Source organism: Pinus tabuliformis, chromosome X (genome assembly GCF_031772625.1).
Source record: "Pinus tabuliformis cultivar Carrire ecotype Pingquan chromosome X, CPIR1, whole genome shotgun sequence".
Lineage (NCBI taxonomy): Eukaryota > Viridiplantae > Streptophyta > Pinopsida > Pinales > Pinaceae > Pinus > Pinus tabuliformis.
The window spans coordinates 1,037,950,017-1,037,962,319 of record NC_142308.1 but is presented as its reverse complement, the minus strand read 5'-3'; positions in this window follow the sequence as shown (position 1 = coordinate 1,037,962,319).

Sequence of the window (12,303 nt, the reverse complement as noted above, 5' to 3'; positions counted from 1 at the left end):
AGGCTCCCCAGCGAAGTCACCTTTTTTTTTGTTAAGGTTAATCTTCTCTATAGACAGACATGATCTCTCTAGTCCAATGAGTGGGTCTAGAAACTTGAGAGGACAATCAACTAGGAATATTCCTAGATTATGATTGAAAAATAAAACAAGAGAGGAGGCCTACCTTGCTTTGATGCTAATCCAATTCCCTATGTTGAAACCCTCGAACTTCTTGTGTCAAGGTCTTGTTCCTTCTTCTTTCAGCACTTATGTACCTACACAAATAACCAAGAGACAACAAAGCATGCCATAGCAAATCCTAGTTGATCAAGGAATGTCAAACTAATACATACATGAACATATATATTGGGAAGATGAACCATCAGTTGTATTATTATTTAAAGAATAAAGGGGAAGCTTACAACCATAGCCTTGATGTTGAAAGGCTCTCCTTGAGTGGTAATCCAAGTCCAAGCCAAGAAAATCTCCAACCCTCCTTCTCCAAGTCTAATGAATAACCTCTAAGCACAATCTCAGCATAAGGGTGAAAATGGACATTGATCAACCATTTGGGAATGGTAGAGGGGAAATTTATAGGCTAGGAGAGGGAGATAGACCTCCTCCAAAGATAGGATTAAGCCCACATCTTAAGGAGGTAGCTCATAGGGATGAGACCAAGAGGTCAATTAGGAGGATTCGACCTCATCTATGTGAAACCACCTCCATCTCGCCACTCTGGAAGCTTCTAGATCACGAAGCTTCTCATCCTCTTTGGGAAAACTTCCTTTTTGATACCATCTCTAGTATGAGAGAGAATATAGCGATGTCATCGCTGGCTTAATAAGGTGCAATATGCGATCATCGTGGTTTTGAGCTTCATAAGGGAAATGATTCTCATTTTAGGGTTTCATGAGCTATTTGTTCAGGGAAAGCTCTAGATATTTTCTAGGCAAAGTTAAAGGAGGGATCTAAGCTGTATACATTGATGCATATACTGTATAATGATCATGTTTTGGGAACTTCAAGGTATGTCACAAGGAAGTGCAGGAGGCGTGACAAAATACTGTGTAACAATAGGGGGCAATGGGGATAGAAGGGTAGAGACGTGAGAAAGAGAGGGGAAGGGGGGATATGGGGAGAGAGAAGTGCAGGGGATAGAGTAGGAGAGAGGTGGGTGAGAGAGAGAGAAAAATATGGGGGAAAGGAGAGAGGGGAAGATGGAGAGAGATATAGAGGGGGAGAGAGGGAGAGTTAAAGAGAGATTGGGAAGGAGGTGAGAGAGTTATAATTTGGATAGAGGGGATTGTTGTAAAGGAGGGGTTAAGGGATGGAGAGAGGTGCATAGAAAGAGAGGAAGGAAATAGGATGAAGGTAGAGAGAGATTGGGAGAGAGGTGGGGAAATGAGAGAGATTGAGTGAAATAAATAGGGAAAAACTAACACATGAACACATAGAGCAGAGGGTGGGGTAGTGGGGGAGGAAGAGGGAGGGAGGGAGAGAGTGAAAGGGGGAAGTGAAATAGAGAGAAGAAGAGAGGAATGGATATAGATGCATGAATAGAGAGGAGAGAGAGGAAAGAAGAGAGAGACAATGTGAGAGAGAGAAAGAAAGAGAGAGTGATGGGGAGAGAAAGAGAGAGGAGGGAGTGAGAATTGGAGAGAGAACAAGAGAGCAAGAGGAAGAGAGAGATAGAACTAAAGGGGGATTGTTGTGAAGGAGGGACTGTTGTGAAGAGAGAGAACAATGGCTCTGCTCCTCTTCTGCCATTCACCACAAGTGAATCCAGTGATCCGATACCATTTATGAGAAGAAACTCCAATTAAAAGTGGAGGCATCTCCTACATGCATAGCAGACGCAGACGCAGATGCAAAGATTTTAGGATTCGTCCTAGTTTCACTTCTCTTACCATTCATCTCGAAGGAGTCTACTTTGAAGAATCGAAAAACTCACAAGAAGAATAGGTGTTGTGTAGGCTGGGCAATACCCATTTACCTGCCCGTGGGAACAATGCTGCAGATCCTTGGGATTGGTTAAATAAATCAGAATTACAGTCCCCCTGCTCTGTTAGCAGATAGAATTTTGCTGCAATTGCGCTATCCGAGCAAGCTTTCTTTGACTACCAGGGAGATTCGAGGAACACTAAGAAGCCTCAATCGGCACTCTAATTCAAGCTATTGATTCGAATTATGAATTTGACTCTGATAGCCTGGTGGCAAAGGCTTGTGCTCCTCACCAAAATCTAGATGATTTCCAGTCAAAAGGTATTGAAGTAAATACTGAGGGAAGCAATTTTACTCAGCTATGAAGCAACTGATGGTTGGTCAGATTCTAGATGTGGTCCCCTCTTGGCAGTGCAATGGCACAGATGCCTATTGTAGCAAGTTGGGTCCATTCATTATGGATAATAAATTTCATGATAACACAAAGCTTTGTATGCAGGATTTGATGTGTACATACCAGGATTCAGGGATTGCAAATGTTAGTGCGGTTTTTCGAGCTGTGCCTCCCTCACAGGATCAGTATTTGGCATGTGAAAGATCAGGGCTTAATGGCTTAACATTGATTGCAAAGGGAAAATGGAACTCATCTTCTGGTCAGTTGTGTATGGTGGGATGTCCTTCAGGGAATATCCCATGGCCAGTGTTGTTTTAGCCCTTTTACTTTTCTCTGTGATTTAAATCCAGTTTTGTATGAAGAAGTGTGAAGAGACTTAAAGTCTGACTATAAAGTTTGCTTAAACAGCAAGCATTCATTAATTGCTTGAGCATGTTGGATATAGCAATATATATATGTGTGGGGGTTTATATTTTGGAATTTATACATTTCACACCTTTGACCAGGAAAGATGCGGGACGAGTTCAGAGAAAATTTATATATATGCATATCCCCGCCTTCTCTCGAAGTTACGATGCTTAGATAGGGCTCGTGGATTTTCGAACCATTTTCTGAATTGTGAACTTTTTACAATCTAAACGTTTCCAAAAAATAATTCACTTAAATATCTAATTTGACAAAATCCAAAATCTCAAAAAATATAATAAATATACAACGTCGAGCTCATGCCCCAGTACCGTTTGGAAGTGTTTCTGAAAGGTGTCCTAAACTATCAAGTTAGGATTCTACGAATGGTGGGTGATAGATTTTGAAATGAGTGAGATTAGGCACTACCATAGAGTGGGGTGTTGCTTCCTGCAATATTTTTGTCCCATTCTTTTGTAACTAAAAATGCATGTATCATAGACGGCATTATCCATCATTCCTCAGTATTAAGAAATAACGTATTTTGTAACATGAAGATCGTATTCATAGTTATTTTAATTAAATGATATTAAAGGTTGTGATTAATATATTTGAGTTTGGAAAATTTAATTTTAAGGTTTTAGAAGGTTGTTAAATTTAATTGTGTTAGAGTAATTTGTGAATGATTAGTTTTATTAATGTGTAATTAGTTTTATATAATGGATAGATGTTGTGTTTTATTTTCCAAATGTTTTTTCTTATTTTTAGTTTTTTACAATTATATATACATGACAAAAATCTCAAAGAATTATGTCCAATATTATTTTTTTAAGTGGAAAGGGTGTTTGGAAGCTCAAACATCATTTTAATTTTTTCAAACCTTTATCTTTCAAGTGCTTTGGTGAAGATGTTTGCAATTTTCTCATTAGTGGAACAATGTATTAAATGAATTGTCTTTGCCTCTATATAATATCAAATCAAATAATACTTTGTGTTGATGTGCTTGGTTCAATCATGGAATCTAGGATTCCTGGTGAACTTGATCACATAATTATTGTCATCTAGAAGATGAGTAGAATGCACTTGTTTCTCCTGCAAATTTTCAAGTATTTTCTTCAGCCACACAGTCTCCTTTGCTGATTATGTAAAAAGGAAAAATTTTGTCTCTATCATAGAATATTTGATCGTTTATGTGACCTACAAGAAACAGTTGTTAATCCAAGACTCATGAGATAACTTCAAGTCAACATTTCACTTTATTTGTGTCAAAGTTTAAAACAGAATATCCAACCAAACTAAAGTTCATCTACCCTTGAATGTTTGACTCTAAAGTATTAAGTAAGTACTTCACAACAATTTTTGCAGCAAACCAATGTCCTTCACAAGCGTTTTGCATAAATCTATAAAGAATACTAACAATAAATGAAATATTTGGTCCTGCAGTAGGGAGGTAGACAAGACATGCCACAAGTTTTCTATACTTGGTTGCATCTTGAAACTCATTCCCTTATTTTGATATGAGCTTCAAGTTGTATTCCATCAAAGTAGACAGAGAGTCATATGTAATCATGTCAAACATGTTGCCCACGAGGCTTTGGATTGACGGTGAATGGGTGTGCTGTTAAGGCACTCCTTGCGATAGGTCACCGGTTCAAATCCCCCGTGGGTACTTAGGTTAGTCTTAACAGAAAAAAAATAAAATAAATAAATAAATAAAATAAAATCATGTCAAACATGTTCAACAATTCCCAATGTACTTATTTTGGATGAGAAAAATATACTTTGGGTGTTTAGTCAAATCAATGCCTAAGTAGTCATGAAGGTGTCCCAAATCTGTCATCTCAAATCCCTTCTTCAACTCTTGCTTTATAGATGCAATATATGTTTCATTGTTATTTATTATCAATGGATCATTTACATATACCACAATATATGTACAACAATTTTTCCAACTTTCTTGATAAGTAATGTTGCATCATCAAGATGAAAGTGTTTCAAATTTAATTTCAAAAGATGCTTAGTTAACTTTTCATACCAGGCAAGCAGTGCTTGTTTTAGGCCATATAATGAGTTGATGAGTTTACATACTTTCTATTATTTTCCCTTCACAATAAAACCTTATGATTAAGGCATGAAGATATTCTCTTTCAAGTCTCCATTCAAGAAAGCAATATTCATATCCATTTGATGAACTTTCCATCCTCTCTGAGTTTGCAAGACAAATAAAGTCTGAATGTTGGTCCATTTTTTTTTGGGAACAAGTCTCTTCATAATCAACACCTTCTTTCTATGCAAATCATTTTGCCATGATCCTTGCTTTGTCCTTATCAACTGAGCCCTGTGATTTGTACGTGTTCTTATATGCTCACTTGTAGACAATTGGTTTGGTTCAGAGTGGAGGGTCCACTGAATTCCATGTTCCATTCTAGATGAGAGCATCATAATCCTTTTGCATTGCTACTTTCCATTCATCATGAGAAGTAGCTTATTTAAAGGAATTTGGTTTAAAGTTAGCAGATAAATTCAATTTACAATCATGGGAAACATCCATATCATCTACATCAATTGAATTAGAATTATCTACATCACCTCCATCTTCTATGGTGAAACCTCTGGTTCCCGTTTTTCGGATCTCATTGGGATGAACACTTTCAAGTGTTTTGGTGACCCATTTTGGAGGACCTTTTTTATATGGTCTAAGTTACTCCACTGATTGAGGTGGGTTGCATTAAGGTTCAACCTTCCAATCCTCTCAATTACATCACTCAAAGGGACTTCCTAATCTAAATAAGTGGTCATAAATTCATGAGGGGGATACAATGCTTTAGAAGGAGATTCCCGCAGATTGATCCAAGATAGGGAACCACCCTTAAAAATATGGAATATCATTATTAAATTCATGGTATGTATTTCCATTATTCAATCTATCCAAATGATCAAACCATTGCTCAATAATGTTGTCACTTTTGGAAGATTAAAAAAAATTCATCTCTAGAAAGAATAAGCTTCTTGTTTACCTCATTTGAAAGATGACATGCCTTGGTGGTATCTTAATACCCCAAGAAGATGCACTTTTGACTCCTTTCATAAAGCTTGGTTCTTTGTTCCTTAGGAATCATGGCATAAAAGGTGGAACCAAAAACTCTAGATTGCCTTATTAAAAGAATCTGTCCTTACTACAATTCATAAGGAGTCATATTTATGAGAGTATGAGATGGACATCTATTTTTCACATACAATGTACATAGAACCACATTAGCTCAATACATCAATTTTGCATTTTTGAAAAACATCATTGAGTGAACCATATTCAAGATAGCTTTGTTCATTCTTTTAGCTACACCATTTTGTTGAGGATTGTATGAGACTGTGATTTGATGTTGGATCCCATGTTGGTGAAGATAATTTTTGTGCCGAGAGGCGCTCTATAGCCCAGTATAGGGTAGATGTGTGAGCGTTAGATGTGAGATGTTAGATGTAAGATGTTAGATGGGAGATGTTAGATGTAATATGTTAAATGTTAGATGTGTATAGGGTATATGTGTAGGCATGAGATGTGAGATGTGAGATTTTAGATACTTTTTTAATTCAATATTATTTTATATTGTAATTTTGTTTTTTATTAACAAAATTACAAACCAATTTTTTGATAAAAGAAAATATAATATACATATCACATTAAAATATATAACATCTGAATAGTACTTATAAATTAACATCCATTTTACCATATAAGTTAAAATAATGATTCCATAACCATATTTAATTTTAATTAATAGGCGGATACAAATTTAATATTAAAAAAAAAAAAATTCATGAATATTTACCATGGATATTATTAACTTCTAAATAGGATTTTTAACAATACCATGGGCCAATACCTAGAATATAGAGATAGAGGGGGAGAGAGAGGGAGAGGAGGGAAGAAAATCCTAATACCATAGGCTAATACCATGGTTATCAATATCATGGGCCATCTAGGATTTTGATTATTATGTTATGGATCTAGGCTTTTAATTATTTTGTTACTATACCATGGGCCAATACCATGGCTTATCAATACTACATGCCCAAAAACCATAACTTATTTCAAAATCAAAATATTTCACAAATAGTTTATTTTAATTTAATTTTATAATATTTTTTAACTAAATCTAAAAGAAAAAAGGTTATAATTACTTTTGAGGTATATATAAACCCTCCATAACGAGTATTAAAAATATTCCTATGGAGATTAAATCGAGGTTTTAATAAATTAAAAACGAGAATACTTTTATATATACATATGTGAAATTTATATAATATAAATAATATTATAAACAACCAGGATAGATGCATCTTAACCAAGCACCTAAGCGAAGAGAGAAAACAAAGTGACTAACAATGATAGATAAAATATACTACATGATTCTTTTAAGTTTTTTATTATTGTATTTCTTTGACATGATTGATCCAAAATATAGGTTTAATATTTTACAACCAATTATGTTTTTTTTTTAGATACTTTCTTAAATACAATACGGGATCATATTGAAGAGAGAGAGTGAAATGGAGGGGGAATAGAGTGGGGATAGATACATAGAGATGGGAGAGACAGGGAGAGAGAGGAAATAATAGAGAGAGGAGGGGGGAGATATGAGGAGAGAGGGAGGGAGAGAGAGGGGGGGAAGAATAAAGAACTTGAGAGATAGAGGTGGAGAAAGAGGGAGTGACAAGAGAGAGATGAATATGGAATGAGGAAGAGGGGAGATGAGGGAAGAGGGAGAAAATGAGAGCATAGATATAGGGAAAGAAGGGTAAGAGAAAGACAAGGAGACATAGATATGGGGGGGAGAGAGAGAAGAAGAGAGAGGAAAAGAGAAGGGAGAAGAAGAGAGATAGATACGGAGAGAGAGAGAGAGAGATGGAGAGGAAGAGGGATGGAGAGAGAGAGAGAGAGAGAGAGAGATAGATAGATATGGAGAGAGAGTGTGTATATTTTGGGGCTGAGATAGAGAGACAATGGGAGATAGAGATATATATGGAGGGAGCAGAGAGAGAGAGAGAGAGAGAGAGAGAGAGAGAGAGAGAAGGGGAAGAGAGGGAGAGGGAGAGGAAGATGGAGAGATAGATAGATAGATAGATACAGAGAGAGAGAGAGAGTGTGTGTGTGTATGTTTGTGGATTGAAATAGAGAGATAAAGAAGGAGAGACAGAGGGAAATAAAGTTATAGATGGAGGGGGCGAGAGGAAATAAGAGAGAGACAAAGAGAGGGAGGGAGGAAGAGAGATAGATATGGAGAGAGAGAGAGAGAGAGAGAGAGAGAGAGAGAGAGATGTGTTTAGGGGGTTGATATAGAGAGATAAATAAGGAGAGATGGAGAGAGGTATAGGTATAGATGGCAGGGGAGAGAGGGAAGAAGAGAAAGATAGAGAAAGGGAGGGAGAGGCAGAGAGGGAGAGAGAAGGGGGGGAGAGGGAGGGGAGACAGAGAAGGAGAGAGGGAGGGATATAGACACAAAATGGAAGGTGGAGAGAGAAATAAGAATAAAGAGACACACAAAGACAAATAAAAATATAGAAGTTAGATCTAGAAAGTCATAAATATTTTGGTTTTTCACTAAAATAGATGTATTGATTTCAGTGTAGTTGTTGATTTCTAATAATATTTGATCGCTTGCACTGGATGCATTGATTTCAGTTTAGATATCAATTTCTAATCCTATTTAATACCTTACGCTAGATGCATTAATTTAAGTGTAGATGTTGATTTCTACTCCTATTTGATTGCTTGCATTGGATGTATTGGTTTCAATGTAGATATTGATTTCTATTCCTATTTGATCGCTTGCACTAGATGAATTGATTTTAGTGTAGATGTTGATTTCTAATCCTATTTAATACCTTACACTAAATGCATTGATTTCATTGCATATGTCAATTTGTAATCCTATTTAATACCTTACACTAGATGCATTGATTTCAGTGTAGATGTTGATTTCTAATCCTATTTGATTGCTTGCAAAAGATGCATTGGTTTCAGTGTAGATATTGATTTCTAATCCTATTTGATTGCTTGCACTATATGCATTGATTTCAGTGTAGATGTTGATTTCTAATCCTATTTGATTTTTGCATTAGATGCATTGATTTCAGTGTAGATGTTGATTTTTTATTTGATACAACTAGATGTATGATGTACATTAATTTCAAAGTAATTAGATTAATAGTGTGCATTGATTTCAGTGTAAGCACATCTCTTCCCCCTCCATATATATCTCTATCTCCCATTGTCTCTCCTTCTTTCTCTCTCTATCTCACCCCCAAACATGCACATAATTTCTCCATCTCTCTCTCCCCCCCCCCTTCCCTTTCCCCTCCTCTCTTTCTCTTCCTCTTCTCTCTCTCTAACACTTCTCTCTCCATATCTATATCTCTTCCTCCCTCCCTATCTTTTCCTCTCTCTTCTTCCCTCCCCCACCCCCCCGCATCTATATCTCTATCTCCCCTTGTCTCTCCTTCACACCCCCAAAACATACACACTCTCTCTTAGTGTAAACACATAAAATTATTCATGACATGCATTGACTTCTATGTTACAGTGATTCAACCATAAATACAATGCTTGAATTTTCATCCTAAATCAAATGTTCACTTACCCGAAATGTTTGCTTCCTGAAACTGTAAATTATTTGTAATTGGTTACATTCTTATTATTTCCATTATCCATCATTCAACATTGTTAATCACTTTTCATTCAAATGTAGTAATAGAAAATAGCTAACATTGAAAATTATTTGGGGTTTAACACTCCATAAGTCACAATGATTGACTTTGGAGAAAACTACTATTAATATTGGAGAGCAATGGAGACAAGGTGCCATGTCTACTACAATAGTTTGAGTTAAATGTTTGAATGGTCTATGATTTCAACTACCCTTTTCATATGATTGATATGAGAAAATGGCAAAACTAATAGGCGTGACGATAAGAACAGTAGAAGAAAATAGTTTCAGATCGATAGCAATGAAGATTGTTTGTAATTGACTATATTCTTATTATTCACATTTTCTATCATTCAACACTATTACATTGTCACTTTGCACTCAAATTTTGTATTTCGTCACTCAAGTTACTAACAGTCTCTCTCATTTCAACAAACTGAGGTAACTAAGGAAATTTAAAATAAAATTGACCAAATTAATCTTAGACATATTTAGCATATTTAAAATGATCAAAATAATTAGATGTTCGACAAATTTTGTATGACCTCATACGATTGAAACCAACATATATCCATCTTAACCTAGGATCTATCAAGTGCTGAGAGGGATCAAATCTCTCGAGGTGCAAACCTTTCCTCAACTTTTGCACTCAAAAAATAGGTTTGCACCTCGAGATATTTGATCCCTCTCGACACTTGATAGATCCGAGGTTAAGATGGATCTAGGCTGGTTTTTAAATTCATTATAGGTGTATTCTCTTCCATAATCAATACAAATATAGGTAATATGTGATTGTGCCTTATTTTCAATCAATACATGAAAATTTATGAAAGTTTCAAAAACCTAAGCTTTACTTTTCAACAAGTGAACAAAACACATTCTAGTGTAATCATCAATAAAAGGTCATCATATATTTATTTCCATTAGATGAAGAAATAGGGATAGAGCCACACAAATCATAATGTATCAATCCAGGTTTTCTGCATGCTCTAGAAGTGGAATCATGAAAATTTTGATTGTTATGCTTTCCAAGAATGCAAGCATCACATTGCTTTAGTTTCCTAGTAATCGTAGGAAAACCAAAACCACCATTTTTTCAATAAACAAAGGTTGACATAATTAATATGTCAAAATCTAGCATGTCATAGAAAACCAAATGGAAATGTACCTTCATCATGATGAGAGATGTATGCAGACTTTGTGTATGAGCAGATGTCCCTTTCATCTTCAATGGTCTTTTATCCTCCACTCTAGTCATGACAACCATGTTCTCAGATGCCTTTATTATTTGCAGTTTGTCATAGAAACTATGAATAGAGTAGCCTCGCTAGTGAATGTGAACAAGGGACAACAAATTTCATTGCAGTTCCATAATGTAACACCCCACCCCACATTTACCCACTTTTACATGCTCACCAGGGTAAACATGAGATGGATGTTACTATACATGACCCAATAACCAAGTTCTAGTTGTGGAATGTGGCCTACTACGTTGAATGTTTACTATAACCTCCAGGAACACTTGATGACCTCGATGTCAGAAAACATCACTAATCATCTTTTCCTAGACTAGAACTACCTTTTTTACATACTCTACAGCCTAGTCGCACGCATGCCAAGTTGTCCATGCGACTAAAATGCTTCAACTGTAAGCACATATCATCCTTCATGAAACTCCAACTAAAAATACTCAGTTAAAATATCATGTCCATAAATTCAATGCCACATTTTCTGTGAAAATTCTATCACTGTAGCAACTGATTTATTTTTCCTACTTATTCTTCAATAAGTTATTTACGAAATCCCTTCAGTAAATATTAAAATAAACGCTACTACAGATATCACACCATTGAACAAAAACAAATACATGCATAAGAATAAAACACATCAACACAACTATTTTTTGACAATTATCCCCAGAAAAACCCAATGCGGTAAAATCTCTGCAGCAAAGGAGGATTTTATTAATCAACTTTTCTTGAGTACAACTGGGTGCCAAACTGGCTCACCCAACAAAGATAAATTCTCCAACACCTCCCCTAGACTCAGTGTCAAACCAGCTACCCTCTGCGTAGCTCCCAAAGCCTCTACGTCAGCACTCTGCCTCTCTCTGTCAGCACTGGGCCTCTCTGTGTCACCCACACAGGCCCTCCAGTGACTGCACAGTCCTGCTGCCTCTGCGTCTACCTGAGTGGCTCTGCATCTGCCCCTTTGATCTCTGTGCTACTCCTAGGGAACTGTCACTACCTCTTTGCTCCGTACTCGCTACCTCTTGCTGCAAACTAGTCTTCTAGTTTGAATTTCTCAGCAAGCCCCGCTCCAGAAATCGAACTACCTAGTCTCCCTCAGTGTATCTCCAGCTAACCCTCAAGTCCCCTCTTATACTTTTCCTATTGATGAATCAATGGCCGAGATTAAGTCCCTAATCAACGGCTAAGATTAAAATAGACTTGATCCTTACCTTTTGGAACCTTCTCATCCTTATCTTTATTAATACCCATTAATATTTTTATTTTCCTAAGTTTAGACTTAGGAATTCATTAAAAATATTAATTATTTTAATAACTCTTCATCTGGATGGATTTTTCCAAAACAATTTCTGGGTCTTGGAGATCTCATGTGCTTTAGCCTCTCCACCTATTTTCATGGCTAGATAACATCTGATGCTACCCTATATCAACACTCCCTATTAACAAGGAATGTGCTCTAGTAATACTCCACCACTGAGCATCACCCTAATTATATGGCACTGGTATCTGTGCTGATGTTTGGCCTTCCTGCCCAACATCCTCTGCACTACTGCATCATGTACTGCTTCCTGTGGCTCTACCACTGCCATTGCTACATCTGTATTGCAGCTCCCTCTACATCTGTGCTGCT